A 19275-nucleotide genomic window follows, 5' to 3' on the forward strand; every position below is an offset into this window, starting at 1 on the left:
AATATCCTTCTATCTTCCTAATTAAATATTAATCCATTTAATCTGTTTTACCTAATCTTGATTTTTTTATATCAGCATTGCTTTAAGCCATCACAAAAGCAAATAGGGAAGTAGATATGAAACTTTAGTCTTATAAAACAGAAATAAATCTATATCTAATTGGCAGATGTTTGTTCCAAAAATAATATGCGAACACTCATATGTGTACACTTTATTACACACACACACACAAATCCATATTCCTGAGTAAAATGCATGCTATCAAATCCCCTGAAAGTGTTGATCCAGGTAGAAAGTAGGATGGCCTTTCAGATTCTCTGTCTTACTAATGTTTCTCATATTTCCCATTCATATCTAAAGAATCAAGGTCACAGAACTTGGAAGCCAAAAAATTCAATATCCCAAATAGCTGCCTCATATCCTGCTTGGAATTGGAGGGGGAAGGGAATGTACAAGCAAGTAATTAACTGGTCCTAAATTAGAAGTATCCCACAGCCATAAACGAAATACTCAGTTCCACACCCATAACCAATTTGTTGATCAAAAGTAGGGATTAGAATTCAAAGGCTTAAAAATGTGAACAAAGTAACAAAGAGGTGTCAATTAGTTTAACTGCATATTGGATCATGGCAAATGGAGAAGGGAGAATTAAACTCTATGAACTGCACAGTATATGTCTTGCCTAAGATCACTGAAATAAAATAAAATGCTCCTGCATGCACAAGTGTAGGTACACACATGCACGCACAAACACACACACACAAACATATCTTCTGGAGGCTAAATAAAGATGTGGTGTGTGTGTGTGTGTGTGTGTGTGTGTGTGTGTGTGTGTGTGTACAATGGAATATTATTCAGCCATTAAAAAGAATGGAATTCTGCCATTTGCAACAATGTGGAGGGATCTAGAGGTGTTATGATTAGTGAAATAATTCAAAGACAAATACTACATGTTATCCTATATACATGGAATCTAAAAAATAAAACAAATGAATGTAACAAAACAGAACAGACTTACAGATATAAAGAACAAAGTACTGGTTACCAGTGGGGAGAGGTAAATGGGAGGGCCAATATATGGATAGGTGTTTGAGAGATACAAATTACTATGCATAAAATAAATAAGTGACAATGATGTATTGTACAGCACAGAGAAACATATCCATTATTTTGTAATAACATTAGATGGAGTATAATCTATAAAATTATTGAATCACTATGCTGTACACCTGAAACTAATATAATATTGTAAATCAAACTTCAATTAAAAAAATAAAGCATATACAAAACCCAACAACAACAAACGAACACATTTAGGAAGTGGTTTTTGTTCCTTTTATTCATTGTATTCAATTGCATGTTACATCTACAGAGTTAAATCAGTTGCCTAATGTTGTGAGTATTATAAAACCAAAGAAAAACTTATATTATGTAAATAATGTTTAACCCATTTTATCATATTTTTAAAAACCACATTAAATAGTTTGGAAATATATTTTCCTCAAAAATGGAAAAGTGTTCACAGAAAATTTTAGTGACCTGACCAAAGGCACTAAGCAACTCTTGGGTTGAAACAGGACTCAGCCCAAGATGTCAAATGTCTGGCCTACTTCTCTCTTTTCAGGGCAACAGGCTGAAAGCAGTAATGATATGTATTAGCAGCCCAATGCATGAATGCTTGAAGCAAAACACGTTCTTGTGGTGTCACAAGCCTTTTAAAGCAGTTTTATCCACACTAAAATGAACAACAAAGGGAACATGGGCTCTAGTCCCATGAGAGCCATATTTTCTAATGTTTCTATTAGAAATAAACTCTGCCTTCAACTCCCCATAGCAACATTATTATGAACATGATTTTATGTGGATAAATTACTACTATATTTCAGCTACACTGTGGGTTAAATAGGCTTTTGTGAGCTGCACTGCAGATATCCTCACCTCATATACTGTTGCTACTACAGAAAAATGAATTCTGACTCCAAGCCAAAAATTTTAAAAAAGACATTTCATTGACATGGAAAATATATCCTAGTAAAGTGCTTTTAATTCCTCAAGCCTGAAAATTTGACCATGATGGCTTTGGAGTAGAAATTGGTATTTTCTTCTTATAAGTGCCGCATATGGATATTTATCCCCATAATTTATCTTTAAAATAGTTTCAGAATACATTAGGCTGAGACAAAAAATAGTTAATATTTGACCTACAAAAATGGCTATTTTATATGTTTCAATTTAATACACAGATATGAACCAGCCCAACTCTCCATTCTTTATTGCAAACCTTTTCTCTATTTCCCATTATATGATAGAAACACCAAAGCATATCAAGTTGTATACTATTTTGAACATTTTGATTAATTTTATTTTCATTCAACCACTATTTATTTAGCATCTCTTATGTGCCAGGCACTTTTTGTTGTTGTTGTTGTTTAATAAAAGTAAAACACATTTATAGCAGATGTGTTAAATATAGAAACATAAATAATAAAGGTCATTAATAATTTCAGAAATACTACTGATAATTTTGGAATTTTCTGGTTTTAGAAATATATGTGCTTAAAATGGAATCATGATATATATTCAGTTATAATTTTTAGATATTTATATTATATCTTTCCCGTATCATGAACTACTCTTAGCATACAGACATTTCAATGACTGATAGTCTCCCATGGTATGTTTGCACCAACACCATGCAATTCTACTCTAGCTTTTGGATAGTTGGCTGTTTCTGATTTCTCTCTGCAACATGATGAAATGTTTAGTCTTGCATATAGAAGTTGCATGCATCTCTGATTCAAACCGTAAGAAAATATTTTCTTAGAAATGGACTTTCTGGGTTAAAGAGTAAATCCACCTTAATTTTTTTCCAATTAGAAATATCTTCTGTATTATTTTAAAAAGGACATATTCATTGCAAAACCCCCAAATAATACAGAAGCATGTTAACTATGGGAATAGTCAGAGAGATGCAAAATTGCAACATTGTTGGCTTTGAAGATGGAGGAAGGGGCCTCAGCCAAGGAATGTGGGCAGCTCTAGAAGCTGGAAAAGGCAAGGTAACAGATTCTCCCCCAGAGTCTCCAGAAAGGAACCAGGCCCTGCTGACACCTTGAATTTTTAGCCCTGGTGACCCATTTTGGACTACTGACTGTAAGATGATAAATTTACATTGTTTCAGTTACTAAGTTTGTGGTATTTTGTCATGACACAATAATTTGTGACAATTTGTGAATAATGCATTTGTTTATCCATGCACTTTTTTTGATAGACATTTGTGTTTTTTTCTAATTCTGTGTGTAATAAAGAAACTTGCTATTAACATTAGTGTGCAAATCTTGTATGAGTATATACTTTCATTTCTCTTGGTTGAATTCATGGGAGCTGCAATCACCCATTTCTGTGGTAATTGGGTATATAACTCTTACCAAAGAATGCACAAAATTTGTAGCATTTTACAATCCCCACAAAATAAACGAGAGCTACAACTGCTCACATCTTCACTAACACGTGGTCTCATCAGACTTGAAATTTTAGTCATTCTAACGAGTGTGAAGTGTTATCACAATTTTTAAAACAGTTTTAATAAGATATAGTTCACATAAAACTAACTCATTTGAATTGTACAATCACAGTTTTTAGCGTATTCAAAAGATGTGCAACCATCACTACAATCAACTTAGAACATTTGCATCAGGACTTCGCTGGTGGCACAGGGGTTAAGAACTTGCCTGCTAATGCAGGGGACACAGGTTCAATCCCTGGTCGGGGAAGATCCCACATGCTGCGGAGCAACTAAGCTCATGCACCACAACTATTGAGCCAGCATGCAACTGCAACTACTGAAGCCCGCGCACCTAGAGCCCGTGCTCTGCAACAAGAGAAGTCACCACAATGAGAAGCACATGAACCACAATGAAGAGTAGGCCCTGTTCGCCACAACTAGAGAAAGCCTGTGTGCAGCAACGAAGACCCAACACAGCCAAAAATAAATAATAAATAAAATAAATAAATTAAAAAAAAGAACATTTGCATCACTCCAAATAGAAACTCTGTACCTATTAGCACTTACTCCACTGTTGTTCCAAATCCTCTACTCCCAACCACCACCCAAACACAGACAACTAATCACCTATTCTCTATTTTTATAGATATGTTTATTCTGGATGTTCATATAAGTGGAATCATATAATATGTGGTCTTTTGTTATGTGTTTATTTCACTGAGAATAGTAATTTCAAATTTTATCCACATTGTAGCATATATCATTACTTAATTCTTTTTTATTGCTGAGTAACAGTGTATTGAATAAATATACCTTATGTAATCTATCCATTCATCAGTTGAGAGTTGTTTCCAAAATTTACAATCACGAATAATGTTGCTATGAATATTTGTGAACAAGTTCTTGTTGGGATGTATGTTTTCATTAATCTTGGATATATGCTAGGAGTGGAATTTCTAGGTCATATGGTAACTCCAAGTTGTTTTGAAAAGTGGCTGCATCATTTCACATTCCTACCAGCAATGAATGAATGTTCCAGTTTTTCCATATCCTTGTCAATACTTGCTATTATTATTATTTTTTTGAATGATAGCCATTCTAGTTGGTTGTGAAGTACTATCTCTTTGTGATGTTGGTTTACATTAATCTATTCACTAATGTTGTTGAAATATATTTACATGTGCCAATTTGCCATTTGTATACCTTCTTTGGGAAAACGTCTTTTTCAATCATTTGCTTATTTTTCAGTTGGGTTATTTGTATTGTTATTTATTTATTCTGGCTACAAGTTCCTTGTCATATATATTATTTGAAAATGTTTTCTACCATTCGTTATGCTGTGTTTTCATTTTCTTCACTGCGTCCTTTGGAATACAAAAGTTTTTAATTATGCTGAAGTCAAATTTATCTACTTTGTGGTCACTTGTGCTTTTCATTACTATTAGTTTGGCAGTAAGTTTTAAAGTCAGGAAATGTGAGTTCTCCAGATTTGCTCTTTTTTTTCAAGATTGTTTGGCTATTTTTCATCCTTTGAATTTCCATATGAATTTTAGGATCATATTGTCATTTCAGCAAAAGAAGCCAGATTGAATTTGATAGTAATTGTCTTGAATCTAGAGAATAATTTGGGCAATACTGCCATTAAAACAATATTGCCTTCTGAAAAATGTACATGTAATATCTTTCCATATATTTAAATCTTCTTTAATGTCTTCAACAATGTTTTGTTGTTTTTGTTTTTAATGTACAAATCTTGTACTCTTTTGCTTATTTTTAAATATTTTATTTTTCATGGCATTAAAAGAGAATTGATTTCCTAATTTCATTTTTGGATTATTCATTGCTAGTGTATAGAAAATACAATTGATTTTTGCACTCTAACCTTGTATTCTAAAAGCTTGCTGAACTTGTTTATTAGTTCTAATAGTTTTTATTGGATTCCTTAGGATTTTCCATATATAAGATCAAGTCATCTGTAAATAGATATAGTTTTATTCCTTCCTTCCTTCCCAATATTGATGCCTTTTATTTCTTTTTCTTGCCTAACTGTTCTAGCTAGAACTTCAGTACAATGCTGAATAAAAATAGTGAGAGCCGGCATCATTGTCTTGTTCCTGAACTTAAGAGGAAATCATTCAGTCTTCACCGTTAAGTATAATGCTAGTTACGGATTTTTTGTAGATGCCCTATGTCAGGTTGAGGAAGTTCCCTTGTATTCCCAGTTTTTTAGTGTTTTTATACTGAAAGGGTGTTGGACTCTTTTAAATACGTTTTCTGCATTTGCTGATATGATCATGTGGTTTTTGTCCTTTATTCTATCAATATCAAGTATTACTCTGATTTATTTCCAAATGTTAAACCAACAAAGCATTTCTGGGATAAAATACACTTGGCCATGGTATACAATCTTTTTAATATAATACTGTATATGATTTGCTGTTTTTTCTTTTTTTTTAAAGAAAACTGCATCCAGATTCACAAGGGATACTGGTGTATGATTTTTCTTTCCTGTTACATATTTGTCTGGTTTTGGTATTAGAGTAACACTGGCCTCACAGGATGAGTTGGTAAGTGTTTCCTCCTCTTCTATTTTTTATGGAAGAGTTTGTGACGGATTGGTGTTAATTCTTTTTTTAATGTTAAGTAGAATTCACCAGTGAAGCCATATCGGCCAGGCTTTTCTTTGTGGGAATTTTTTTTTTTTTAACATCTTTATTGGAGTATAATTGCTTTACAATGGTGTGTTAGTTTCTGCTTTATAACAAAGTAAAACAGCTATACATATACATATATCCCCATATCTTTTCCCTCTTACGTCTCCCTCCCTTCCACCCTCCCTATCCCACCCCTCTAGGTGGTCACAAAGCACGGAGCTAATCTCCCTGTGCTATGCGGCTGCTTCCCACTAGCTATTTTACATTTGGTAGTGTATATATATCCATGCCTCTCTCTCACTTTGTCCCAGCTTACCCTTCCCCCTCCCCGTGACCTCAAGTCCATTCTCTAGTAGGTCGGTGTCTTTATGTGGCAAATTTCTTAATCACAATTTCAATACCTTTACTTCTTTTGAATCTATTCAGATTTTCTATTTTTTTCTTGAATCAGAATACCAAATTCTGTGCTCTACCAGGAATTTGTCCATTTCATCTGAGCCATCTAATTTGTTAGTATACAATTGCTCACAGTATTCTGTTATAATCCTTCTCATTCTGTGACATTAGTAGCAACGTCCTCTCTTATTTTAGTAATTTGAGTCTCTCCTATTTTTTTTCAGTCTGTAAAAAGGTTTATTAATTATATTTATCTATGCAGGAGCTACTTTTGGTTTTGTTCATTTTTTCTATTGTTTTTCTAGTATCTATTTCATTTATTTCTACCCTATCTTAAAAATTATTTCCTTTTTGCTCATTGCTTTTGTTTTAGTTTCACTTCTTTCTCTAGTTTCTTAAGGTAGAAGGTAAGGTTACTGATTTGAAATTGTTCTTCTTTTCAAATATAAGATGTTTAATGATATAAATGTCCCTCTAAGCTCTTCTCTATCTATATCTCACAGTTTGGGTATATTCCATGCTTGCTTTCACCCATTGCAAAGTGTTTTCTAAATTTTTCTTTTTTTAAATTAGGAATATGTTGTTGAATTTCCATTTTTCTGGGAATTTCCCACTATTTCTTCTGTTTTTGATTTCTAATTTATTCCATCTTCTTTAGAGAACACACTTTGTCTGATTTCAATCATTTTAGATTTATTGAGACTTGTTTTATGACCAAGAATATGATCTCTCCTGGAAAATGTTCCATATGTTCCTGGTCTTGAGAAAATTGTGTACTGTCTTGATATGGGGTGAAGTGTTCTATCCATGCCTGCTAGTGTTGCAAAGTTTACTATAACTTGCTTATCTTCTGTCTAGTTATATTTAAGCACCAATGAAAGTGGGGTGTTAAGAACTTCAACTATTACTGTTGAATTGTGTATTTCTTCCTAGATTCTGTCAGTTTTGCTTCATGTATGTTTTGGGAGCTCTGTTTTTAGGTGGATGTATGTTTATAACTATTATACATATCTAGTGGATTGACCCTTATGCCATTATGAAATGTCCCTCTTTATCTCTAGTAACACTTTTTTTAAAAAAAAATGTCTGTTTTATGTGATACTAGTATAGCCACTGCAACTTTGATATATTATGTTTGCATGAATATATTTTCCCATTCTTTTGTTTTCAAGCTACTTGTGTCTCTGAATCTAAAATGTGTCCCTATTAGACGAAATATAGCTGGATCTTGCTTTTCTATCCTGTCTGTCAATTTCTGCCTTTGATTACACTGTTTAATCCATTCACATTTTATGCTATTATTGATATCTCTGGATTTATCTCTGCCATTTGCCTTTCTGTTTTCTTTATGTCTTGTGTCATTTTTGTTCCTTGGTTCCTTCTTTATTACTTTCTTTTGCATTGAAGGAATATTTCTCAGTGTAATATTTTAATCTTTCATGATTTTTCCCAATATTTTTGTGTTAATTTCTTAGTGAGTTCTCTAGAGTATACTCATTTATCTTATGAGAATCCACTTCAAATTTAAACTAAATTAATTCCAATGAGCTGTAGAAATGTTAGTCCTTTATAACTCGATTCCCCCTTCCCCTTTTCTTGTACTGTTTTGTTTACATACATTGTATCTATATGTGTTACAAATCTAACCATATACTGTTATAATTATTAACTTATGTAATGTTATATCTTTTTAAAAAGCTGAGAGAGAAAAATAGAAAGCATATCTGATTATACTAACCTTCTTATTTACCATTTCTAATTCTCTTCGTATGTTTCTGTGGATTCAAGTTAATTATCCGGTGTCATTTCCTTACCCAAATACAGCTTTGTTCCCACCCACCTCCTTTGCGCTATTATATAATTATATACACTTTATATTATGCCATAGCTTTTTAATCAGTTGACATAAAAGAAGAAGAAATATGCAATTATTATGTCTTTTAAAATTACCTACTAATTACCTTTACCAGTGCTTCTATTTTTTTCATGTGGATTTGAATTATCTTCTGGTATCTCTTGCTTTCAGCCTAAAAAGTTCCTTTAATATGTTTTGTAAAGCATTTCTGCTAGAAACAAATGTCTCCCGACCCCCCCACCGCCCCCCCAATACACACAATCCAGGGATGTCTATTTTTTTTGCCTTCATTATTTTTTTTCTTTTTTTTTTTTTTGCGGTACGCAGGCCTCTCTCACTGTTGTGGCCTCTCCCGTTGCGGAGCACAGGCTCAGCAGCCATGGATCATGGGCCTAGCCGCTCCACGGCATGTGGGATCTTCCCGGACCAGGGCACGAACCCGCGTCCCCTGCATCAGCAGGCGGACTCCCAACCACTGCGCCACCAGGGAAGCCCCTGCCTTCATTTTTAAATATTAAACATTTTGAGAGAATTGCAGATTCATATGTAGTTGTAAGAAATGATACAGGAATCTACTGTGTTCCCTTTACTAAGGTTCGCCTAGTAGCTGCATTTTGCAAAACTACAGTATAATACCAAAACTAGCTGTTGACAGTGATACAGTCAAGATGCAGAAAAATTCTTTCACCACAATGTTCCCTCATGTTGTCCTTATATAGCCACTCACCCTTGCCTCCTCTTTAACCCTTTACAAACACTGAACTGTAATCTGGTTCTATCATTTTGTAATTTCAAGCATGTTATATAAATAGAATCACACAGTATGTAACCTCTCGAGAACTTTGAGATTGGCCTTTTTTCCTCAGCAAAATTTTCTGGAGGTTATAGGTTGTTTTCTGTATTAATAGTCATTCCCTTTACTTTATACTCTGAATAATATTCCATAGTATAAATGTACCACAGTTTAATTATCTACAAGTGAAAGACATCTGAATTGTTTCCAAATAAAGCTGCCATAAATATTTGTGTACAGGTTTTTGCATGAAGATTTCAGCATTCTTTGGGATAAATGCTCAAGGGTCCTATTGCTAGGCTATATATGATAGTTTTATATATAGTTTATTGAGACATTTCCAGACTGGTGGTACCATTTTATATTCCCATAAGAAAAGTATGAGTGATCTAATTTCTCCTTATTTTTACCAGCATTTGGTGTTGTCATATCTATTCAATAATTACATCTATCTAATATTATGCAATATACAAAAGGCTATTCAGCAAATGCACTGTGATTTTAAGTTTGACATTTATGATTGCATCTTCATTGTTGTCTGCTCTATTTTGATATAATCAATTGCTTGTTGAATCATGACAGTGAATGAGAAATTTTCTAAATTGTTATGTTACTTGTATGTTAGAAAGATATTCATACTGATTCATTGAGCAGGGGTCAGCAAACTACGGCCTGCAGGACACAACTGGCCTGTGACTTATTTTTATTTTTATTTTTTTGCGGTACATGGGCCTCTCACAGTTGTGGCCTCTCCCGTTGCGGAGCACAGGCTCCGGACGCGCAGGCTCAGCGGCCATGGCTCATGGGCCCAGCCGCTCCGTGGCATGTGGGATCTTCCCGGACCGGGGCATGAACCCGTGTCCCCTGCATCGGGAGGCGGACTCTTAACCACTGCGCCACCAGGGAAGTCCCCCTGTGACTTATTTTTATAAAGAAAGTTTTACTGGAACAGAGCCATTCCCATTTGTTTACATATTATCTATAGTTTTCTCTATGTTGCAAAAGCAGAGTTGAGTAATTGCAACAGAGACCTTCTGACCAACAAGGTGAAATATTTACTATCTGGCCCTTTATAGAAAAAATTTGCCAACCCCTGCTTTAGAAGATTTTTTCTTTGAAATGCAATATCTTTCCTATAGTTGATAGTATTTCTCTGTTAAACAGAGGGACTGGTTCCAGTATTGAAAGTGATATTATGAAATTTCTCTCTGAATCTGTGGAACTAAGCTAGTGTTAAAAGAAAGTACTTTAGATTTATTTTGCTATTTTGCATATCAGATATCAAGTAATGGTTAAAGCATGGGAATAAGAATAGAATCAGAGTTAGGAACAGTTATGACAGTGATCTTTAGCTTTCTACTAAGAATGTTCCTCATTAATTTACCCAGGATTTACTTACAGCAGTACCTAAATCTTTGCTAGACTATAATTAGGAGCCAGCCATATAATATCCCTGTTCTGTCCTAACATGACAAAATCCAAGCTGGGAGTAAACTGAAGTTTTGATTCCTAGGTTGATGTAGAAACTTATATATTCCTGATTGTCAAGGGCCTAAATTCCATCCTTCTCTTGACATATCTGAATTAAGATTCCTCTTCTACCTACGTTCCCAGGCCTACTTCCTTCATGTTCAGGTATTAAGGGGATGAATTGATAATGACTTTTCTAGTTTCTACTGCTGCCTTTACTTTTTAAAATTCAATTTTAAAAATATATTGATAACTTTAATGGGAATACTGGAATGAGCAGGAGAAGAATACAACCTTAGGTTACCATCTTCCCAGAAGTCAACTGAATATTATTAAGAGGAAAGGAAAGGGAGAGACAGAGGGAGAGGAAGAGAAAGGAAACTGCCACTTTTATAAATGGTAAAAAATAAAAGAATAAAAAAGAGCAGTAATAGTAAATAAGCAACCCTGGAAGTAAAGTGATATCCAGGGGCCTCTGGCAACATCAAAGCCTAGGGAAGACATAACCAGGTAGGAGTTCAGATAGAACACAGAAGAAGTGGCATCATCTCAGTGTTCATTTTTGTATCTCTTGTGCTTCATGTCAAAGCTCATTTGACCTCAAAAGGAAAACCCAAAGGGAAACATTTATCCTACAAGGAAAACCAAGCAAAATTCAGCTTCACAAGGCAAATCCCTTTTGTGCTCTAAAGAGTGTCTTCAACAATGAATGAAGCAAGCAATAAAAGTCAAGCTTGTCTGCAAAGCTGGTTTGTTTTGCATATCCCAATTCAATCTCACTTTATCTCAAGGCACATAACAGATTTATATACAATCATAAAACATTCACACCTGAGAAATAATCTCTACAGAACTTGTTTTCAATGATTTGGGGGTCACAGACTCTTTTGAGAATCTATAATGGCTACAGATCTTCATTCCAGAAAAAAAAAATTGCTTATAATTTCAGGGATTTCAAATATCTTGTAGTCCAATGTTTGTTCTAAAGAAATTTTGTAAAAGAGCAAAAAATAAGGGAATTTGGTGCTGTCCATATTCTCATTGCAATGTTTTCTTTTTTAAATGATGGCATTGTTCTATAACAAACCACAGAGCGATATTTCACTGATGTCTAGATTACTTAACAATGATGCCCGAAGTTGTTGTTATTTTTATTGTCTGTCTTAAATCTAGACCATCTTATTTTTTTTTTTTCCCCACAGATGCCATAGGGAACCATACTACTCATTTGGTTCCAGTTTTGCTGTATTTAAATTCTGACCACAGAGCGAAAATAGAAGGGGAAACAGATGATTAAATGTGATATCTAAATTAGTCCCCACATTCCAATTGAGCATTTCTCATCGTAATAACTTGAGGTGTTTTAAAGACTTCAAACAGAGCAGGTTGTATCTTAGATATAAATCATGTAGAATTGAGCTCTGGTCATTAGCTAGAGTAAATCTGCCTTAGCCTTCTTTCTCTCAAAGACTTCAGTGATACTGAATGTAATTCAGTGATACTGAATTACAGAGCTCAAACTGTAGAGGAAGTTTATATGGATCTCATTTAATTCACAGACCTAAATCACTCATACTGTTTCTTTTAATGTATTTTTTACTTCTACCAAAACCTTTGCTCATCTTCACTGGCATTACCATATCACAGTCTATGATTATCTCAAACCTGCTTTCAGAATAAGTTGCAACACCTCAATATGCTCATTAAGTCTTTCAATACTTTCTAATTTCTTAATTTTCCAGTTCCTATTATTTCCCTAGGAAAGTACAATTAAGGGGATAGAGGGCTGTCCAATGTCCTGATCTATTAATAGAGTAAAAACATCAATGATGATAACTGTAATTATGGTGGCAGTCAACTCCTATTTCAATACAATACTCTTTATATAACTTATATAATGCATATTAGCCCATCTCTCACAGTTATAGATATCACCCTCATATACAATATAAAGGTACGGGGTAGAGAAAAACTACCTTCTTCTGTAGCTATAGATCTTTGTACTAATTATGATATCAGCCCTCTGAGAGACAGCTAAAATTGAAGTCAATCAGATGGAACTCTAGAACAGAACAACAGGTAGCAAATATTTATCTATTATTTCTTAGATTATCTAACCAGTCTGGTACACAAACTACCACCTAAATTTCTTTTCTTACTTTGAACACAAAGAAAAGAGTATATGATATTTACTTATAGAAATCCCATGTCTACAATCCCATGAACTCAAAGGTGAAAAACTTTATAAATAATATTGGGTTAGATGTTTATTACTCAAGACTCTTTTAGATAAGAGTGATAAAATAAATTCAAAAGAGCTTAATTCAAAAAGCATAAATAAGTATGTAAACAAAGTGAACTATCGAAATTTTGGCTCAAATAATTTAAAACTTCAGTTAAAGTATGATTTTAGACATGATTAGGTATAGGATCTCAAATAGTGTCATCATGACTCAGTTTTCCTCCTTCCATCTTTTGGCCATGTGTTTTTATGTTTGCTCCACTTTCAGGTAGGTTTTCCTTTACTGAGAAAACATGTTCCCTGGTAGCCCCAGACTCCATTCAGTCCTTCCAGAAATACCCAGTAGGAAAAGCAAATGAATGCAAACAGTCTCAAATAATGCAAACATATACACACACACAAGCAACACACACAAAACCCAATAAGCCAGAACTGAGTTTCATTGGGCTTCATTGGCCAGGTTTAGGTCATGCTCACTATTGGAGTTATGGGAGCAGAGTAAAGTTCAATAGAATTATATGAACTAAGATTTCTGAAGGAATAATTACTCAAGGAAAATAAAGGTAATATTAATAAAAGAACAAGGAATGAATGTAGGCAGAGAAATCAGTAGATATCCAGAACTGTTTCACTACTCCCAGAAGTTTACTATCCTTACATTACTCACTTCTTAAACTATAAGTTAATACATAATGAATCATTCAAAGTTCCTTAAATATGATATGTACTTTCTGATCTCTGGACTATTGAACGTTTTCTTTCCTTCATCAGGAATACATCCTCCCTCTATTTTTCTTTGTGTGGCTGAAACTTAATTCTCTTTTGTGCATTAGTTTGGACACAGTTTTCTTGGAAGTTAGGTACTTACACTATGTACCTAACCCCATTTTACATCTCCTGCACTAGACTCTAGGCATTATGAAGGCAAAAGCAAACAACTGTTGAAAAGAAAAAACATCAAGTAATCACCACAATACCTGGCAACAATATACGCTCAATAAATATTTATTGGATGATGGATAAACTTACACATGTACAAAATTAAGCCAAATATTTCTCAAGTGCAAACTTAAAGTAAATAACAATATGAAGGACCTGAGGAATAAAGAAAATGGAAGAGTATTTCTGAGCTCTTTTCCTTGATAATAAGAATATTTGTGTTTTTCATACACAAATTTTCCTCAAGGTGTTTTAACATCTTGAATTCCCTACTATGATAAGTTTTTGAGATTTCCCTTTTATAAACTCATTACATATGCAATTATCTTAATATTTCTTTCATAACTAGAGTATACATTGTGTAAGTATAGGGATGTCACCTTTCTTAATCATTGCTACAAGCAACACCCAGCTGAGTGCTCAGCACAAAAGTGGATATTCAATAAATATTTCTTATCAGTGAATGCATGAATCATTTGAGTAACTGTTAAGTCACCAGAACAATGGCCTTCCACTTTATGATCCCTGCAAACAGGGAGAGGTCTTAGGTAAATGGCTTGATCCATGACACTTAAAATCACTCTGATTTCAACAGGAAGACCATTCTCTAAGCACAAGAGTCATGTGAAAAACGAAAACTCAGCTGTCTCAATACATTGTCAATAGTAAGTACTCTTGCAAAAAATTTCTGTAATAGAAATCTTTTTCATCATGAACATGAATGCCACTTCTTATAAGACACAACAAAGCACTCAAAACCCGCCTACAAACATACCTTGCACACACAGACACACAGACACACAAATTTCATTCCCAATGAATTCCCCTGAGAAACAATTACAAATATATGGGTTTATTTCTGGGCTTTCCATTCTATTTCATTGGTGTATATGTTCATTTTTATGTTACTGTCTGACCATTTTGATTAGTATAGCTTTGCAATATCATTTGAAATCAGGAAGTGTGATGCCTCCAGTTTTGTTTTTATTGCTAAAGTTTGCTTTGGCTATTCACGGTCTTTTGTGGTCCCATACAACTTTTAGAATTCTTTTCTTCTGTTTCTGTGAAAAATATCACTGGAATTTTGATAGGGTATTTTATTGAATCTGTACATATTTTTGAGCATCTGATAAGTGGTTAATACACAAAATGTAAAATGAACACATACAATTCAACAGCAAAAATAAGAACAACAAACAAACAAATAATCAGACTGAAAATGGGTAATGGATCTGAACAGACATTTCTCCAAAAGAGATATACTAGTAGCCAACAAATATATAAAAAAGTGCTCAACATTTCTAATCATCAGGGAATGTAAATCAAAACCACAGTTTTGATGAAGTTAACCACAGTTAAGATGAAGCAGTATCAGTTTTACAAGATAACTAAGTTCTGGAGATCTACTATACAGCATAGTGCCAATAGCTAACAATATTATATTATGTACTCAAAATTTGGTAACTGGGTAGGTCTTATGTTACCAAAAATAAATAAATAGGGGCTTCCCTGGTGTCGCAGTGGTTGAGAGTCTGCCTGCCGATGCAGGGAACACGGGTTCGTGCCCCCGTCTGGGAAGATCCCACATGCCACGGAGCGGCTGGGCCCGTGAGCCATGGCCGCTGAGCCTGCACGTCCAGAGCCTGTGCTCCACAATGGGAGAGGCCACAACAGTGAGAGGCCCGCGTACCACAAAAATAAATAAATAAATAAGTAAGTAAATAAATAAATAAAGGGATGGGAGGAAACTGAGGGCAGTGATAGATATGTTTATGTCCTTGATGGTGGTGATGGTTTCACAGGTGTATAGCTGTTCTCAAACTCATCAAATTGTAAAATTAAACATGTACAGCTTTTTACATATCTATCATACTTCAATAAAGTAATTTAATTAATCAATTAATTCTAAACTGAAAATTATAATAATTAAAGTCATTGATCTTGGATCAGAAAAAAAATATGGACTTCACTATTCAAATCCACTTCACTCCAGTTATCCCATAAAAAAGAGACAAAAAAAAAAAAACATATGCACACAAAATACACAAGTTGCAGAGCAGCTTGATAAGGAATTTGTTATATTATTTTGCTAATTTTGTTTTTTTTCCAATACTTGCTCTCTTCTAAAAGTCATATGACGCATTGCTAATATTATACTTTCCAGATGTGCTACATCAGGTGCACGACATATGATGACTGGGAAAGTAGATAGATGCCTTAGGACACTCCTTAGTAGGGGCCCAAAGCCATCACACCTATGCACAGGTTATGAGCTTTGTCTTATCTTACTTATCCCAAAAGAAGGTACAGAACACTATAGAGATTGAGATTAAAGAAATATATGTCTTCCACTCTGACTTTGCCTTTCTTGCAATTTTTCTAAGGGGGAAACTGTTTCTATATTACATATCATATTTCAGATACATATTTGTCTATTTCCTAAATATTAATAAGGAATAATAGTTTTAACACCACAATAGAAATAGGATATGTTAATTTTTGTCAACTCCTGATCCTAAATAGTAAATACATAAATAAAATTCTTGAAGCTCATTTCCACTCTTCCTATTGATTTCCACTTGCCATAAATTCTAAACACTAGCTGATATTATGTAATAAAATGAGAGAAAATATTTCCATTATTATTGTCAATATATTTCTGCTTGTCTCAGCCCCATTACCAATATGTCAAATACTTAAAAGTCCAAAAATGTCATTAGGATTTCAGTTGATGTTTTCTCAGGTGCTCTCTTCCTCATATGCTGTAACCAATACACAGAGGTTGAACAAGATAGCTCCATGAATAGCTGCCATTAGTGTGGAGATAATTTTGGTGGCTAGAAAACTCTTCCTTCTGTGTGACTCTACTAAACAGAGTCACAAAATGAACTCAGAACCATTAAAGGTAATATCTACCCGCTATTTGGATATGCTGGGATTATAGCTCTCCTTTCTACTGAGCTTTTTAAATCTCAAGGTCCCTTTCTTTTTGACAGGGTGAGGAGGCTAAAACTATGACTGTGTGTGAAACATCACAATTTTGTTGGGCAGAGGGGAGAGCTTCAAAAAATACCTTTGGAGGATTATTTATTTCAAGTGCACAGCCATGCTAAAAACACTTTCAGATCTTTCATTTATCATCCCCATTCAATTTGTGTCCCTTTTACAGGAATATCTGACACCAATAACTTGCACAGTTTCTACAAGTCACACTTGGTGACTAAATAATGAGCTTAAAGTTAACTTTAAATGTATTTAAATGCTATCTTTTCTCCTACCAGCAATCTTTCCTTGGGCGTGTTTCTTAACTTGATAAGCCTCTCTTTTTCTTTTCTTTTAACCACCCTTCATTGTGGAAATACCCGTATCATATGTCAATCTGTGATCCACACATATTAGCTTCCTTCCTCTAATTATAATGTGTTTTCCTCTCAGGATAAAATCTTTATGACCTAAAGACCTTATAAACATAAAGTCTTTGTTAAAGTCTAGTATATGATATCTAACATATGATTAAAACAGAACTGGTAATAACATATTTACCATTTTAAAATCATGGTAGGCGCTAAGTACTTATTTAAGGAGTCATATTACACATTAAAATAATCTTTTAAAACAAATTTTACTTCTAAGAATAATTTACTAATTTTATTCTAGATTTGAATTTTATTACATTTCTGTAACTAAATAAGTCAAACTTCTGTTGACTAGTTACTAGTCAAATACTGTGATTTGTAATCATATAAGCATTTATTGATATATATTTTTTATTTTTAATTTCATATTTTGTAACTCTATACATTTTTTTCAGATGACAAATTTCTTCTTAAGTGCTAGCAAATGCCATAAGCCAATAAGTAACCTAGAATTCTCAAAGGATACGATAGCCCTAATATTTAAGATGAATATTGTCCACTCTTATTGCAGTAGTGTACATTTCAATAAGTATTAGATTAAAATCTTTGATGTTTTGATAAGTAATTAGAAGAGTTGATTTTCTAAAGGCATAAAATAAAAGTGGGCACAAAGACTACTACATTTGGGGTGTTCAATAGATATCTGGTAAATAATAGAAGAAATTACCTTATTTGCATAGAAAACTTCGTTTTCACTATTCCTAAATTTCTCTGTTTAATCTCCTTTGCCAGAGATACATTTTTTTCTCCTTAGTTTATTTCTGCAGTACTCTTAAGTGGGATGGCTATATAAAAGCATTTCTCCAAATTATTTGTTATGGATCTATTTTAAAAAATATGTTGACCTGTAATTATGTCAGTATACTTTATGGCATTTTTAGTGTATATTTAATTTAATATTAAAAAAAACCAAAATAATAGGATGTCTCATTATAACTAATGATAAACTATCTCTTCAGTAGTATAAGGGAATTTTCCCTCTGAATGAAGTATTTATTAATGCTTGCCATATCGACAACTGATTTCTAATAACATAATAAATTTTTAGTCTATTAAGAAATAAGTACTATCCTAGTGCAAAACAGGGTCATTTATTTGTACCACCTCTAAATGTAATTAAAAACTTTGTAATAAGGCTACTTATGTGTTCTTTTAGTGTTGCCTTTATCTGATTTGCTAAACAACTTTGATTGTTCAGTTGTTAAAATACCTAAGACATACATATTTTGGTACTAATTGATCTAAGAGAACTAGCTGCAATCTGCATCTTTTAGCTTTTAAATAATTTGTTTTTGGAATCATTTTTTAAAAGCTTATACTCATGAACTAAAATACCCACATCTAAATCTACTCAGCTTTTTTCTTATTAAATTTTAAAGCACATATTTTAGAAGAACATTTTCAAGTTTTCAAAACCCTAAATATCAATAAAATAGAAATGAACAAGCAAGTCCAACTCCAGTGGGAACTTGTCTTATGAAGTAGATCAATAAAGATTCCAGCTAAGCTCCTAAGAAAAGAAAAGTCATCCACCTGCTAGGGAATCTGCATTTCAATAGGCTGTTTATATATTTATTCACGTTGAAAAGGAGCCAAATACTGTGGTTTTTACCTTTTAGCTGTTCCAAACAGAATTTTTTTCCTTAATAAAGATGTACTTTAAAAGTAAGTTAGGGACTTCCCTTGTGGTGTAGTCATTAAGAATCCACCTGCCAATGCACAGGACACGGGTTCCATCCCTGGTCTGGGAGGATCCCACAGGCTGTGGAGCAGCTAAGCCCGTGCACCACAACTACTGAGCCTACGCTCTAGAGCCCGCGAGCCACAACTACTGAGCTCGTGTGCCACAACTACTAAAGCCTGTGCACCTAGAGCCCATGTTCCGCAACAAGAGAAGCTACTGCAATGAGAAGCCCGCACACCACAACAAAGAGTAGCCCCCGCTCTCCGCCACTAGAGAAAGTCTGTGCACAGCAAAGAAGACCCAATGCAGCCAAAAATAAAT

Source organism: Delphinus delphis, chromosome 6, assembly GCF_949987515.2.
Source record: "Delphinus delphis chromosome 6, mDelDel1.2, whole genome shotgun sequence".
NCBI lineage: Eukaryota > Metazoa > Chordata > Mammalia > Artiodactyla > Delphinidae > Delphinus > Delphinus delphis.